This window comes from Suricata suricatta, chromosome 3, assembly GCF_006229205.1.
Source record: "Suricata suricatta isolate VVHF042 chromosome 3, meerkat_22Aug2017_6uvM2_HiC, whole genome shotgun sequence".
Classification (NCBI taxonomy): Eukaryota; Metazoa; Chordata; class Mammalia; order Carnivora; family Herpestidae; genus Suricata; species Suricata suricatta.
Window position 1 is genome coordinate 110,783,506 of NC_043702.1, and position 18,139 is coordinate 110,801,644.

The 18,139-nt window shown below is 39.2% G+C and overlaps 1 protein-coding gene across 1 annotated transcript in view; it reads right to left on the reverse strand.

Annotated features, from left to right (window-relative positions):
* PLD5 (phospholipase D family member 5) overlaps positions 1-18,139 on the reverse strand; it is a 327,662-nt gene that overhangs the window by 234,769 nt on the left and 74,754 nt on the right. The gene's annotated exons all lie outside the window — the stretch shown is intronic.

Below are 18,139 nucleotides of genomic sequence, written 5' to 3' on the forward strand. Positions count from 1 at the left end.
ACAAACTAGAAAAAGCACTAACTCAAAACCTAACAGAGCACCTAAGGAAACTAGCAAGGGAGCAGCAAGAGCACCCCAAACCCGGCAAAAGAAGAGAAATAATAAAGATCAGAGCAGAATTAAACAAGATAGAATCCACAAAAACAATCAAACAGATCAATGAAACCAAGAGTTGGTTTTTTGAAAAAATAAACAAAATTGATAAACCTCTAGCTAGGCTCCTCAGAAAGAAAAGAGAGAACATTCAAATAGACAAAATCATGAAGGAAAATGGATCTATTACAGCAGATCCCTCGGAAATACAAGCAATCATCAGAGATTACTATGAAAAATTATATGCCAACAAACGGGACAATCTAGAAGAAATGGACAAATTCCTAAACACACACGCACTACCAAAATTCAAATGGGAAGAGATAGAAAATCTGAACAGACCCATAACCAGTGAAGAAATCCAATCAGTTATCAAAATCTCCCAACGAATAAAGGCCCAGGGCTGGATGGATTCCCAGGGGAATTCTACCAGACGTTTAAAGCAGAGTAAATGCTGATCCTTCTCAGGCTATTCCAAAAAATAGAAATGGAAGGAGACTACCGGACTCATTCTATGAAGCACATATCACTTTGATTCCTAAGCCAGGCAGAGACCTAACAAAAAAAGAGAACTACAGACCAATATCCTTAATGAATACAGATGCAAAAATACTCAACAAGATACTGGCAAATCGAATTCAACAGCATATAAAAAGTATTACCCATTATGATCAAGTGAGATTTATTTGTAGGTTACAAGTCTCGTTCAATATTCGCAAATCCATAAATGTGATACACCACATCAACAAAAGAAAAAAAAATCATATGATCCTGTCGAGAGATGCACAGAAAGAATCTGACAAAACATCTCTTTAACAAAAACATCTCTTTAATAAAAACCCTCGAGAAAGTTGGGATAGAAGGAACTTACTTAAACATCATAAAAATCATTTACGAAAAGCCCACAGCCAATGTTATCTTCAATGGGGAAAAACTTAGAGCTCTCCCCCTGAGATCAGGGACACGACAGGGATGTCCACTCTCACCACTGTTGTTCAACATAGTGTTGGAAGTCCTAGCATCAGCAATCAGACAACAAAAGGAAATAAAAGGCATCAGAATTGGCAAAGAAGAAGTTAAACTTTCACTTTTCGCAGATGACATGATACTCTACATGGGAAACCCGATCGACTCCACCAGAAGCCTTCTAGAACTGATCAATGAATTCAGTAATGTTGCAGGGTACAAAGTCAATGTACAGAAATCAGTTGCATTCTTATAGACCAAAAATGAAGCAACAGAAAGAGAAAGCAAGAAACAGCTCCCATTCACAATTGCATGAAAAACCATAAACTACCTAGGAATAAACCTAACCAAAGATGTAAAAGACCTATGTGCTGAAAACTATAGAAGACTTATGAAGGAAATTGAAGAAGACACAAAGAAATGGAAAAACATTCCGTGCTCATGGATCGGAATAATAAACATTGTGAAAATGTCGTTATTACCCAAAGCAATCTACACATTCAATGCAATCCCCATCGAAGTTGCACCAGCATTCTTCTCAAAGCTAGAACAAACGATCTTAAAATTCATATGGAACCACAAAAGACCCCGAATAGCCAAAGTCATATTGAAGAAGAAAACCAAAATGGGGGGCATCACAGTCCCAGACTTTAGCCTCTACTAAAAAGCTGTCATCATCAAGACAGTAATGGTACTGGCACAAAAACAGACACATGGACCAATGGAATAGAATAGAGAACCCAGAACTGGACCCACAAGTATATGGCCAATTAATCTTTGACAAAGCAGGAAAGAGTATCCAATGGAAAAAAGACAGCTTCTTCAAGAGGTGGTGTTGGGAGAGCTGGACAGCAACATGTAGAAAAATGAAATTAGACCACTTACACCATTCACAAAAATAAACTCAAAATGGATAAAAAACCTGAATGTGAGACAAGAAACCATCAAAACCCTAGAGGAGAAAGCAGGAAATAGCCTCCTAAACCTTAATCGCAGCAATCTCCTACTCGACACATCCCCAAAGGCAAGGGAATCAAGAACAAAAATGAATTACTGGGACCTCATCAAGATAAAAAGCTTCCGCAAGGCAAAGGAAACAATAAAAAAAAAAAAAAACTAACAGGCAACCGACAATGGGAAAAGATAGTGGCAAATGGCATATCAGATAAAGGGCTAGTATCCAAAATCTAAAAGGAACTCACTAAACTCAATACACAAAAAATAAATAATCCAGTGAAGAAATGGGCAGAAGACCTGAATAGACACTTCTCCAAAGAGGACATCCAGATGGTCAACAGGCACATGAAACGATGCTCAGCGTCACTCATCATAAGGGAAATACAAATCAAAACCACACTGAGATACCACCTCACAGCAGTGAGAGTCACTAAAATGAACAAATCAAGAGACTATAGATGCTGGCGAGGGTGTGGAGAAACAGACACTCTCCCACACTGTTGGTGGGAATGTAACTGGTGCAGCCGCTCTGGAAAAGAGTGTGGAGGCTCCTCAAAAAACTATCCATAACTCCCTTATGACCCAGCAATAGCACTGCTAGGGATTTACCCAAGGGATACAGAAGTGCTGATGCATAGGAGCACATGTACCCCAATGTTCATAGCGGCACTTTCTACAATAGCCAAATCATGGAAAGAGCCTAAATGTCCATCACCTGATGAATGGATCAAGAAAATGTGATATATATATACATGTATATACATATACATGTTTATATACACATACATATATGTATATATGTGTGTGTGTGTGTATATATATATATATACATACAATGGAGTACTATATGGCAATGAGGAAGAATGAAATATGGACATGTGTAGCAAAGTGGATGGACCTTGAGGGTGTCATGCTAAGCGAAATAAGTCAGACGGAGAAGGACAGATACCATATGTTTGCACTCAGAGGTCTAATAGGAGAAACCTAACAGAGGACCATAGGGAGAGGAAGGGGGAAAGAGAGTTGGGGAGAGTGAGGGACACAAATCATGATTGACTACTGAATACTCAAAACGAACCATGGACCGGAGGGGGAGGGACGGAAGGGGGTGATGGTCATGGTGGGGGGCACTTGTGGGGAGAAGCACTGGATGTTATATGGAAACCAATTTGACAATAAACTATTAAATAAATCATCAAAAAAACACCCCCAAAATAAATGTTTGTTTATTTTATTGAGAGAGTAAATGGGGGAATGACAGAGAGAGAGAGGGCGACAGAGGATCTGCAGCAGGGCCCTGTGGGCTGCTGACAGCAGTGGGCTGAATGCAGGGCTCGAACTCACAGACTGGAGATCATGACCTGAGCCAAAGTAGGATGCTCAACTGACTGAGCCACCCTGGCGCCCCAATTTTATTTATTTTAATGATATTCATTAGTTGTATAATCAGAAATTGTTTGCTGTTAACTATTTTGGGGCAAAATAACCCTATAATATACAAAAGAAAATAAATCACACCCAGTCCCACTTGGACAAGATGGCCAGGAGCATTTTGGTCTTGTTCTTTCCTATAGACTACATCTACTGATCTACCAATCTGAAAACACTGGTATCACGCTACATATAGTTTTGCATTCTGCTTTTTGTACTTGATCTTGCTTGAACATCATTAAATATTCTTTTAAACCATGACTTTAAATCGCTGCATAACATTTCATTGTGTGAATAGGTCATTGCCTCCTTTACTCCAAGAAATATTTTTTTAAGCTACTCATTTTACAATACACAAAAAAATTATTTTATTTATTTATTTTTGAGAGAGAGAGAGAGAGAGAGAGAGAGAGAGAGAGAGAGAGAAACAGTGCAATCAGGGTGTGGGGGTCAGAGAAAGAGGGAGATACAGAATCCAAAGCAGCCTCCAGGCTCTGAGCTGTCAGCACAGAGCCCGATGCAGGGCTTGAATCCACGAACCCTGAGATCATGTCCTGAGCCGAAGTTGGATACTCAACTGACTGAGCCACCAGGAACCCCACAAAAAATAATTTAAAATTTTTGTCATTTTATCCTATTTTCCTACAAATTATAAACAGAAACAAACAAAAAGCTTCTGGAGGGTTAAAGCAATGTAATAACACATTAATCTGGTTTAGAAGAGACTCTAACCTAGGACAATATAGTTAAACATTAACTCAAAAAGAATCCTGAAGAGAGCAGCATAAATATACCATGTCAGGTACATTAGTGGGCACTCGATGAATAAAGCCTAGTGAAGTTAATATGAAATGATTCATCCACAACAATATTTATTTATTTCCTTTTATTCTAAATTTTATGATAAAATAGTCAATAAGAACTCTAGTTAATTTGTGCTTTTGGAAGTACTTTGATGTAACAACCCTCATAGATTTCTATCAACTTCTATTCAATTTAATTCTGTATTATCATATTCTATTAATATGAACAATTGACCTGGCTATTTTCCTTTTAATTTCTTTCTCAGAGAAAAGAAATTCAGACTCTGATATTCATTTTTAAATGTCTCCTTGAAAAAATGTACTATCACAATATAAGGTCAGACCACTACTTTCTTTAGTCTTTTTTCTTCTAAACCTCATCAAATGTGAAAGATTCTGTTCCAATGACACTATAAGAGCTTCACAAATGAGACCAAATTTCAGGTTACCAAGACATTTATTCATTTTCAAATCCTACACAGACTACTTTAGATCATTTGGGAATCAATTTGAAACACACTTTTCTGTTTTTATTGAGTAGAATCAAAGAATGCAAAGTTTTAAGGAGAAACCATTAGGATGATTACTACCTACACTTCACTACTGAGCTCAGCCAATTAAAAGAAAACAAAACTTAAAATGCTGTTATCTAGCATTAATCTGTACTTTTCACTGGAGTTCGCTGTCTTGGTAACCTGAAACAGCTTTGAAAATAATTGCCTGCTTGGTCAAGAAATAGATCTAATTATGCTAACACTGAAAATATTTAATTATCATATTCTTATCAAAAACATTTTAATACAGAAAAAGAGACATATGACCTCTAAATGGGAAAAATGATTGAATCTGAAACTTGGAAGTACTATATATTCCAACTTGAACTTTTATACCATTTGATAACTTCTTAAAAAGAATTTGCACCCATTTACCTAGAGGTAAAATGTGAATTTGCAAAAATTAACCATAAGTTAAAATTGTCCATATTATTTTTCACTTATTTACCATGACAATTTCTTTTAAAGAAAATCATGGTGAAGTCTTAAAAATAACAAGTTTTATGTGTGCAGCTTTTAATACCTACAGATCTGGAAGCTCAATAATTCTCCACATGAGTGGCTCAGTCAGTTAAGTGGCCAACTCTTAATTTTGGCGCAAGTCATGATCTCATAGTTCTTGAGATGGAGTACCACATTGGGTTCTGTACTGAGCATGGAGAATTCTTGAGATTCTCTCTGTCCTTCTGCCCCTCTCCTGCTCATGTGCATATGTGCTCTCTATCTCTCAAAATAAAGAAACAAAAATAATTATTCTCCACGCAAAAGATATTAAAATTATAACTCAGAGACACTGGGTGCTTGACCACCCAGTCAGACAGTGTGAAGACAGGTCAGAGATTTAACTTAGGTCTCTGAATCTGAAGTCTGTTTCCTTTTCTGGTTTTCTTTACTTGAGTTCATTTTCTACTTAATTTTAGCTATGATTATTTTATTATTTTTATTATTGGTTTTGAGTTCACCAATCCCCACACAGCCCATTAATGTAGAAGTGAATGATGAACACATGACTCCAAGCTGTGGAGACAGGGCATTCTTGGGCCTTTAGAACTTTCCTATGATTCTAAATGTGTTCCTGTCTTGAGTTCCTAGACATGTTCTCAGAATAAAAATGGGTCACCCATAAGAATCATAGTAATCTTAGCTGACAACTTATCAATCTCCTGAATAACAGTCACATTCTAGAACCACAGTAGAAAATCTAGACTACAGATTGCTTAAGGGATTTGCTTTGAAAATCACAATTATCACTTCACTTTCCACATACACTTTGATGTACCTTGGGGTTCTGAACTTTTCTTGTTTTGTATCCCCTCCCTGAGAGAGTCTAATTTACTCCCAAATATATATCCTTATTTTATATATTTGGCTTATATACCGATAACTCCTAAGAGTATATCACCAGGTCAGAGTACCTGCTGAGAAACCAGACCCAAACTGAATGAGTTCCCTGGAAGAGTCTACCAATCTCTCTACACTGAGAAAACAAAGCTGAGATTTTATAAAGTCCAGGTCAGCTAGAGTTGACTGTACAGAGTAGCAGAGACAGGAGATCTTTATAGGGAGAGAGCTGTGGAGATTTTCAGAAAGTCTCCCTGAGTCTAAAGTTGAGTATTGCTAAGCATGTGTATATAAGGAAACTACCTAAGTCCTGGAAAAGAACCACCTGAAAGAAGCAGGTCAAACAATCCCTACCCAAACACACAGGGCCAGAAAGGGTTGGTGTTCTCACTATCCAGAATGGAAAAGTCTCATAATACATGAGGTATCAAGAATTTATCAGGATATTATATCTAGAAAATGGAAATGGGAAAAATTAGCCCTAGACTCAAGGCAAATCTCCCACCTAAAAAAGCATAAAAGCAATCATTAAAAACCCAAACTGTTCACTAGGAACTCTATCTAAGAACAAACCTCAATATTTTAAAACATATCATAATATCCACCACACAGCAAAATCAAAATGGATGTCTAGCATCCAGTAAAAAATTACCAGATATGCAAAGAAACAGAAAAACACAACCCCAAGTGAGGCAAAAACTCATTCAAATGAAATCAGTGCAGAAAGGACCCGGGTGATTAAATTAGTAGACACAGATATTAAAACAAATATGATTACTATATTTCATATGTTCAAGAAAATAAGAATTTTAAAAGAGAGATAAAGAAGATACAACAAAAGGTGCACATCAAAATTCTGGGGGATGGGAAATACAATGGATAGGTTAGAAGCAGATTAGACACAACATAAAAACAGTTTAATGAACTCTATGAAAAAAGAGAGAAAAAAACAGAAAACTTTTGCCAGTGTATCAGAGACCTGTGAGACAAGTCAAGCGGCTTAATAGATGTTTGTGGAGTTTCCAAAAGAGAGGAGGATACAAAAATATTTTAAAAATATAATTGCCGGAAATTATTCATATTTGTTGAAGATATAATAGTCAAAGTCACTTCACAATGATAAAGGGATAAATTCACCAAAGACATAATAATAATAAACTCTTATGTACCTAAGAAAAGAGCTTCAAGATGCATAAAGCAAAGGCTAATGAATTGTATGGAGAAATGAATAAATCTTCAACTCTTTAGTGATGTCAAAACCTTCTTTCATTAACAGACAAAACAGTAGACAGGGAAGAATTTTAAACCGACAGGGAAGAATTTTAAACCAAATGAAAATAAAAATACAATAAATGAAAATGCATGATGCAGCAAAAGTAATGCTTTAGGGAACCATGTGGCACTAAATGAATATTTAGAAAATAAATAAGGTCTTAAATGATCTAAAGTTCTACCTTAAGAATACAGAAAGAAAAAAGACAAAGTTAAATTCAAAACAGGCAGAAGAATGAATAAAGAGCAGAACTCAATAAAAGAGAAAGGAAAAAAAAATCAATGAAACCAAAGTGTAGTTGCTTGAAAAGATCAATAAAATTGATATACTTTTAGCCAAACATACAAGAGAAAAGAAAAGATACAGCTGCAAATATCTCTATGAGAGACAGGTATTCACCACGGATAATACTGAAAATAAAAGGCTAATAAAGAATATTATGAATAAATTCATGCCAAGAAATTCAGTGTAGACAAAATGGACACATTTTTGCAAGACAAAAATTATTAGAATTCACTCAAGAAGAAATAGGTAACCTGAATATATCCTTATATCAATTCAGGAAAATACATTTTAGTTAACATCCTTCCCACAGAGAAAATTCAAGGCTTAGGTGGCATCACTGATAAGTTATGTAAGACATCTGAGAAATAAGTAATAACAACACAAAAAAACAAAGAGGGGAAAAACCTCCTAATTCAGTCTATGACGTCAGCATTACCCAATACAAAAGCCAGACAAAGACTTAAAAAGAAGTTTTGTTCTTCTGTTTAATAATGCACTATCTAGAAACCAAGATACTACATTCATTTTAGTAGGTATTAATATCTACTCTGTGCAAAAAAAAGAGGGCAGGTGTCAGCAATGGCCAAAACCTCAACAGGGAACACAACTTCTCAATTTTCTTTCTCAAATTACTTACAAAAACTGCAAAAGATCTCTATTACCTCACCTTTCCTTAATTAAAAGATGAATCATCAGCTATGCTGTCTGTTTATATTTTCAAGCATTGCTTGAGTTCTCCCAATGGAATTTAAAGATGTTCCTGTTTTCGTAAATTCTCACTATTTTTACCAGAACAATAATGGTACATTATTTCTGCAGCAAACTAGATTATTCCTTCCCTTTTAAAGACATGCAAATTTATTATTTGACCATGCATGTGTTAGTTTTCTACTTTTTGGTTTCTTTTACAAAGCTGAGCTCCTTGAATTCTAGGATCCTGTGTAGATCCATAATGCCTGGCAGACATGCTCAATAAATATGTGTTGAATGAGTGACAAATAAGTGAATAAAGGGAAAATAAAATGGCAAGGGCTACAAAATCAAAATTAAGATTTTTGTGGTTTACAACCTTGGTTATTTCCTACACACATGCTTTTCCGTTGATTCCCATCTAAGAGGCCCATTTATTTGTAAAATTAAACATGCAAAAAAAACTAAATACTATAAGCGCAAAATTAGCCTACAAAGGGGATGGGTTTGAGCCCATGCAGAACATGCAGAACAGAAGCATCTTTTCCAGAACAGCAGGACAGAGAATAAAAATTCAAGTCTGAATCAACGGAACACTGGAAACTACTCCCCATCTTATACAAAATTCTTAAAAAAGATAAAGATACAATAATAAGAATTCTTTTAAAAATTTTTTTGTCTTTTATTTATTTTTGAGAGACAGAGAGAGACAATTCGAGCAGGGGAGGGTCAGAGAGAGAGGGAGACACAGAATCTGAAACAGGCTCAGGCTCTGAGCTAGCTGTCAGCAAGGAGCCTGATGCGGGGTTTGAACCCACGTACCGTGATATCATGACCTGAGCTGAAGCTGGATGCTTAACTGACTGAGCCACCCAGGCACCCCAATAATAATAATTCTTAAATCACCACCAATGGATGAGAAATTTTGAAGATTTACTGTATATTAGATAAGCCATGGAGATCCACACCCAAGACACCCAGAGGAAACCCTGAACTGCTATAAAGGAAAGAGCTCCAAGTATGGAGGTCACACAGAAGGAATTGGAAGAAACTTTGGAATGACTGACAGTGATTAGTTAGGATATGCTTTAGAGTAGGCTGGCCAGTCAACCCTTCCTACTTCTTTCTACCTTCTTGCACTGATCATCACACAACAGAAGTGTCACCCACAAATTAATAAACCGTGAAGAGGACAACACCCTTGGAGAGCTATGGACCCCCGGGAGGAGACCACCAGCCCATGCATCTGAAGCCCCTCCTGTACAACCTCTAGACAAACCACTGTGGTCAGCCATCACTCCCAGACATGCACATAGGAACTGTCAAGCATAGAGGCAGACAGAAAATTAAAAGTCTCCAAGAGTTTAAGGAAAACCAAAACCATGAAAGAGGTACTGAACCCATCCAGGCAAAAAATTCTGCAGAAAACTAAGCAACCAAATGATCCAGTTGAGCCTCCAGAAGTAACAATAACTCAAGTGTTCAGGAAGATAGGAGAAGCTGCACCTATCTCTTGAATATAAGAGAGATTATCTGAAAGATTAGCAAATAGAGATCTTGAAAATGACAAACCTCAGGAGATAGGCTCAATATAAAAATAGACACTGGTTAAGAGCAAATTCACACATGTAAATAAGCCAAAGGATTCTCTCACAATGCAAAGCAAAAGAACAAAATCCTAACACCTACTGGAGAAAACCCAAGAGACACAGAGAACTGAGCTAGAAAACTAGTATCTATCAGATACCTGTTCCTAAATGAAAAAATAGTGAGAACACAGGACTCTAAATAATCAAAGAAACAGAGAAATAAAAAACTTCAATAGCTAAAAGTATATGGCTTCCAAACAAGTTCACTTGTTTTGCACCTGTGTTTGGCAACAATTCAAAAGATTGATAATTCTATTTGGCAAGGACAGGGGAAATGAAAGTGGATCTAAGAAAAACCTGACATAGGTTGTTAGGATGGCAATTTGGTAGGTTTTTTTCATGATCCCTATATGAATTTTATTTATTTAAAAATTTTTTAAACATTTATTTTTGAGAGACCAAGAGAGACAGAGCATGAGTAGGGGAAGGGCAGAGAGAGATGGAGACACAGAATCCAAAGCAGGCTCAAACAGAGCCCAATGCGGGGTTCAAACCCATGAACCGTGAGATCATGATCTGATCTGAAGTCGGACACTTACCTGACCAGGTGTTCCCTTATCTGGATTTTAAATGCATATATCCTTTGGTTCCTAAATTCCACTTAGAACACTCAATCTTATGGAAATGTTTACTCATGTGCACAACGATATAACACCAAGGATGACACTGCAGTATCATTTGTGGGGGAAGGGGAAGCTAGGAAAAATTATCCAAATATCCATAAATTGAAAAACTGATAGAGTAATAAAAAACAGTCATTCTGCGAATATTGTCTCCATTAAAATGTACAAATGTTTGTAAATGAAGGGGAAGACTCAATGGAGTCACACAAAACTCTTGGTAGTCATCTGTCCAGAAGGGAGAGGTTTTGTGAGGTTGGATGGATTGCAGTGTTTAAGGTGTTCATAGCTTACTCTGTATATTTCTGTATCATTTAGGTATTTTATATGAGCCCTGATCTGAATCATCTCTTACAACTGTGAGGAAGAAAGCTGTCCATTCTTGGACGATGTCCAGCTCAAAGCAAGTTCCATCCTTGGCTTAGTTTTCCTAAGAAATCACTGAGCATCATCAGCCACCATGAGTAGCCTATATTTACTTAAGCCCTCATATTATCAAGCAGAGCCTGGATATGATCCTGCATTTCACAAATTGCAGCGGATAATGGGACAATTCTGGAGAATATTTGAACATCGAGAATACCCAGACACCATCTAGTTCAACTCTTCATTTTGTCATTTTCCAGGTAAGAAAATGCTGGAAATAAGATGCTATGACTCAATGTGCTCTTTTTTTGCTGCCGGTGTTTGGTTGATTGAATGACAGAGCAGCAAACAAAAAGAACACTGGAGTTTTCAAAATATAAGTGACACAGATGAGGCACTGTTGGACCAGGATTTGAAGGCAGGCACACCAGGTACACCTCATGGGGGTGAGGGGCAGGAGGCCCTTGAGATGTCAGAGAACTGCTTCCGGGGCTTTCCTCCTGCCAGTAGTTGCTTGTGGCATGAGACAAGAGAAGCAAAATGTGTTTATTTCAATTTAAAAATACGTAAGATGGGGCACCTGGGTGGCTCAGTCAGTTAAGCTTCCAATTTCAGCTCAGGTCATGATCTTACACTTCATGAGTTCAAGAACCATGTTGGACTCCGTGCTGACAGCTCAGAGCCTGAAACCTGCTTGGGATTCTGTGTCTCCCTCCCTCTCTGCTCTTCCCCCCACTGTGCTCTCTCTCTCTCTCTCTCTCTCTCTCTCTCTCTCTCTCAAAAATAAATAAAATAAACATTAAAGTTTTTTAAAATAAATAGAAAGATGTAGGGAAACTCTAACATGTGTTATATGCTCTCCTAACACTAGTGATTCAGAACTAGGCTCTTAAGGAGGTCTCTGCCCTTAAGCATCTCACCTTTGAGGTCTGGGTGGGGGCGGTATGTTGCAGAGGAGGGACGGTCAAGGACAACTCAGTGTGATGCATACTGTCCCAATGGTACTAAGAACAGGGACGGCGACCCCTTCACAGGACAGTCCCATTGGAGCAAGCCGATCCTGCTGCCACCACACCCCCTGCCATGCCTACCTAACTCCTGGAATAGAGAGTCCAGGATTTCCTCTGCACTCACCATAAAGAGGAATTCTGAACGGTAGTGAGTGAACAAGAACACATTGTCAAAGTCAATATGGAGCTGCCAACATGTACTAGCAGAAACATTGGATTTTTATGCTCTGTTTGCCTCCATGATAGATAAAGGTGAACAAAATATGACAACCAATTGCCAGCTGGTCTTTGATAAGTCAAGGGCTGGCTGTTGTGGTGACCTGTATTCCACACTCTGCTTTTAACAAGTGGAAAAAAAAGATCAAATCTTTCAATATATCAACATAAGCCCAAGCCCTTACTACTACCACACAAGAGTGATTCTGAAGACCACTGGGTAAAATCATTGTATGTCTCTTGTCCACATTATTGCTTCCTGGTCACTGTAAAGGATGAGACTTCATCCACTTGGGGGGAAACACCATGGTGGACAAATCTCAACAATTCTTTATTTTAAACAAATTCAAAGGCAAAGAAAAGTCAGGACTGACTTTGGGTAGAACAGAGACAAGATTTTTAGCTTTGGTATTGCCAGTGTGTAGTTTTCCCTTTATTTGAAAAAGAAACACACACACATACGCACAAGTGCACACACACGTTTGTAAAAGGCGTGGTTAGGGAAGCTTATAGTAGGAGCAGAAAGGAACTTAAAACCATCTAATCCAACCAGTCACTCGGTGCAAGGATCTCACTTCAGCACCACTAACCTACAACATCGTCTTCTACTTGGTCACTTTGAGCTGGCGAGAGCTCACTACTTAGTGAGTCACCATCGATTTTTTTAAAAAGTCCTTATTTACATGGAAGACATTTGAAGAACAGAAGCCTATCTTGAATCGCCATGACTGAGCACCCACCCAGAAGCCTCCTTTCCTTCCAACCTGGTTCCTAATTCCTTGTGGCTCTTTTTCCTGTCTCTCTCCCATCCCTCATCTCTATCCTTTTTGGTCTCTCTCTTTTTGGACCTCCTTCCATCCCCTACCCGCTCACTGCCTTCCAATCCGGCCACTGCTTCTGCTCTCTGCTGCAAACCTCCACCCGCACCCCAATGTCCTGCTGGTCCTCCGCCCTCACTCCTCACCATTTCCACGCCTGTGTGGGCTCTTCCCACAGAAAATGCATCTGTCCTGACTGCAAAGGGTCCACTAAAACACAAACGATAATGACTCAAAGAAATGGATGAAGAAATACAATTTTATACACAGACAATTGAGGTCATGAGTAGCAGAAGGGGGAAGGGACGGAAGTTAAGCATTTCAGTAGGCATTGTAACAGAATCCAAACCTTATCTCATTACAGCATTTAGGAAAAAGGCAGCTTACTGCTTTAATATGTGCAAACATCCCCCTTCTCCCCACCATTATCTTATTCATATACCCCCTTCTTCAAAGACTCCAGTAGAAGCTCATAACAAGCTAGGCACATTGCAGAACACTGCTTTGTAGGGCGGCTGGAACACAAGAACATTGGAGCAAAGCACCAGGCTGAGCCACACAGCTGTCACCCCCTGCAAGGACTGTGCCCTTGACTGTGATCTTAGGCTCAGGGAGCTGAGGAGAGTCACTGCCAGGCCACTCGTTAATCTTCACTGGGCTCATTGATAGCGACTGCTCTTCAGTCCCTCATGTCTTCCCACTGCCACATATTTAACACTTTTTTGAAAGTAAAACCACCTTCCAGACTCCTAAGCCACAAGATAAATGATAAAAGATCATGGAACCAGTAAGAGAAGAAGAGTTAAGTATGCTTGTCATGTTTCTCTTTTCTTTCCTTAGAGCGACAAGCCTTCATTTCTTCATTCATTAGAGAGGCGACCTGGGTTCTACTTCGTCACCAAGGTTCCATGGACAGGGCAGCAGTAAATAGCACCAATTTTCATATGGCCTGACATTTCACAAAGCCACTTTGCATACACATCAGTCACTCCATGCTCTGGCCTTTCCTGATCCTCAATCTCCAATCTCTATGTCTCTCTCTGTCTCTCTTTACTGATCCCCTCTCTTGAAGTCAATGCCCAAAGGTGCATGGGCACCCAGTCTCTCCTACCTAGCACATCCTGGCCTTTCCCTCAGAGTCTACAGGCAGTGGAATCAGGCTAGAGGTTTGTCTTGGGCTGTTTCTGAGTGGGGAGAATGGCATCATTTTGGCACGTGTATGTCAAAGTGCCATTGCATGATGAACTGTGTTGTCTGCTTCAATGTAAAGTATGCCCAATCTCCTGTGATGTGAGTTCCAGCCCAAAGATCTGTGCTATCATTTTCTACACAGTCTAAGTAGCCTACCTTGTACTGTAATGACATCAATCAGGGATTTCATCAGGGCTTGCCTCACAGAGGAGAGTTTAATTCTTTAACAGTAAATACAGCTTCTTCCCACAAAAGCGTCAGAGAATGGCTGTCCTGCCATCCAGTCAAAGCAATGGAATCTCCTACTCCAGGTGAGGGATGTGACCCCAGCCCCAGGATACCTCACACAGGAGGCCTGGTATCTTGAAATACAAACAATTGTAAACGAATATTATGAAGAATTATAAGCTAGGAAATCTGGAAAAAAGGGACAAATTTCTAAAAACATACAAACTACCAAAACTGAAACAGAAAGGAATAGAAAATCTGAACAGACCCATAACTGGCAAAGAAAGTGAATCAGTAGTCAAAAATCTCCCAACAAACAAAAATCCAGGACCAGATGGCTTCCCAGGGGAATTTTACCACACATTTAAGAGAAAGTTAATACCTATTCTCAAACTGTTCCAAAAAAATAGAAATGAAAGGAAAACTTTCAAGCTCATTCTATGGGGCCAGCATTGCCTTGATTCCAAAACCAGACAAAGACTTCACTAAAAAGGAGAATTGCATGTCAATATCCCTGATGAATATGAATGCAAAAATTCTCATCAAGATATAGCCAAATGAATCCAACAGTACATTAAAAGGATTATGCACTATGATCAAGTGGGATTTATTCCTGGGATGTAGGGCTGGCTCAAAATTCACAAATCAATCAACATGAAACACATTAATAAAAGGAAGGATAAGAACCATATGATTCTCTCAATAGATGCAGAAAATGCATTTGACAAAATATAGCATCTATTATTGATTTAAAAAATACCCTCAACAAAGTAGGGATAGATGGGACATACCTCAACATCATAAAGGCCATATAGGAAAGACCCACAGTTAAAGCATCCTCAATAGGGAAAAACTGAGAGCCTTTCTTCTGTGATCAGGAACAAGACAGGGATATCCACTCTCAGCATTACTATTTAACACACTGGAAGCTGTAGCCTCAGGAATCAGACAACAACAAGAAAAAAAAGGAACCCAAATCAGCAAAGAATAAGTCAAACCTTCACTATTTACAGATGACATGATATTCTAAGTAGAAAATGCAAAAGATTCTACCAGAATATTGCTAGAACTAATACATGAATACAGCGAAGTCTCAGAATACAAAATAAATGTATAGAACTCTATTACATTTCTATACACCCATAATGAAGCATCAGAAAGAGAAATCAAGGAATCTATAGCATTTACAATTGCACCAAAACCTATGAAATACCTAGAAAAAAAGCCTAATCAAAGAGGTAAAAGTATAGAACACTTATGAAAAGAATTGAAGAAGACACAAAGAAATGGAAAACATTCCATGTTCATGGATTGAAAGAATAAATATCATTAAAATATCTATACTACTAAGAAATCTATACATTTGATGCAATCCTTATCAAAATACCATAAGCATTTTTCACAGAGCTAGAATAAACAATCCTAAAAATTGTGTGGAACCACAAAAGACCTCAAATAGACAAAGCAATTCTGAAAAAAAAAAAACAAAGATGGACGCATCACAATTCCAGACTTCAAGCTGTATTACAAAGTTGTAGTCATCAAGACAGTATGGTCCTGGCACAAAAGCAGACACATGGATCAACGGAACAGAACAGAACACCCAGAAATTAGCTCACTACCATACTGTCAACTCATCTTCAACAAAGCAGAAAAGAATATCCAATGCAAAAAAGAGAGCCTCTTCCTCAAATGGTGCTGGGAGAACTGGACGGCAACATGCAGAAGAATGAAACTGGATCACCTTCTTACACCAGACACACAAATAAACTCAAAATGGTGGAAAGACCTGAATGAGAGACAGGAAACCATCAAAATCCTAGAGGAGAATACAGGTAGCAAGATCTTTGACTTCGGCCAGAGCAACTTTTTACTAGACACGTCACCAGAGGAAGGGGAACAAAAACAAACATAAACTACTGGAACTTCATCAAGATAAAAAGCTTCTGCAAAGTGAAGGAAACGATCAACAGAACTAAAGACAGCCTACAGAATAGAAGAAGACATTTGTAAATGACTTATCTGATAAAGGGTTAGTCTCTGAAACCTATAAAGAACTTATCAAACTCAACATCCAAAAATAAAATATTGCATTAAGAAATAGGCAGAAGGCATGAACAGACATTTTACCAAAGAAGATACCGAGATGGCTAACAGACACATGAAACCATGCTCAAAATCACTCATCATCAGGGAAATACAAATCAGAACCATGCAGAGATACCACCTGACATCTGTTAGAATGGTTGAAACACATGAAACAACAGACGTTGGTGAGGATAAGGAGAAAGGGGAATCCTCTTGAACTGTTGGTGGGAAAACCAGTGCAGGCACTGTGAAAACCAGTATGGAGGTTCTCAAAAAGCTAAAAATAGAACTATTTTATAACCCAGCAACTGCACTACTAGGTGTTTACACAAAGTATACAAAAATACAGATTCAGAGGGGTACATGCACCCTGATATTTATAGCACCATTATCAACAATAGCCAAATTGTGAAGAGAGCCAAAATGTTCACTGACTGATGAAGATGTGGGGTGTGTGTGTGTGTGTGTGTGTGTGTGTGTGTGTGTAATGGAATATCACCTGGCCATCAAAAAAATCTTGGAGGGGAGGAGCCAAGATGGCGGAGAGGAAGGGAGCTCTGTAAACTCTGTCCGCCCCATTTATCTAACCGAGAAGGATACTACTCTCATCTGTGAGAGCAGAAGGAGAAAATACGGACTCCAGAAAGAATAGAACCTCAAGGATACCTGAGTGAGTGAGGGCGAACGGGGGAGATCTGAAAACAGGCCAGGCCGGGACGGGCAGGGGAGACAAGATCCCCAGCCCAACGTGGGGGAAGCGGGCGGAGCCCAAGAGACAAAGGGAAGAGACAGGGGAGCGGGCTTCTCTGCGAGAAGCAGCCGGAGTATGGCTGCACCAGGGGAGCGGGCCTTCCAGCGAGAAGCGGGCGGAGCACAGCTGTGCCAGGGGAGCGGGCTTCCTGGCGAAAACCAGCCAGAGCGCGGCTGCGCCAGGGGTGCGGACTTTCCAGCGAGAAGCGGTCGGGGCTTGCAGCTGCGCCAGAAGCGAGCAATTCGAACATGGTTTTGGGAACGGGACCACAGACCGCATTTCCACCGTGCACCTCGCCCCCTGCACGGACTCCGCGAATCCCAGGTGCCCACAGGAAAAAATAGGGCCCACAACTACGCAACCCACGACAAGGAGTCTGTGGCGAGTGGAGGCATTGGCGTGCACTTAGACTGCAGGAGCTCCCAGCTCATTTCCAGCAGCACACAGCGCCTTGAGCAACAGCTATTGGAAACCAAGAGAGACTCAGCTTTTTTTTTTTTTTTCCTTTCCCCCACTGCAATCACGATCCAGGCTGGGGGTGTGGACTCCCCAATTGAGTCTGTGAAGGTGCGCACTTCACCTCCTGCTGCTCTTTTCGCCTCAGGCAGGGGCGGAGCCTCTGAGATAGCCTCCAAGACCTACCACATCAAACCACACCCACCCACCAGGGGAGCTGCTGCTGTTATTTTTTTAATATAAAAAAATTTTTTTCTTCACTTGTTTCGTACTTATTTCTTTGTCATTATTACCTCTTTTTCCTTTTTCTTTACTCAATTCTTTTAAATTTTACTCCTTATTTTCCTTTCTCC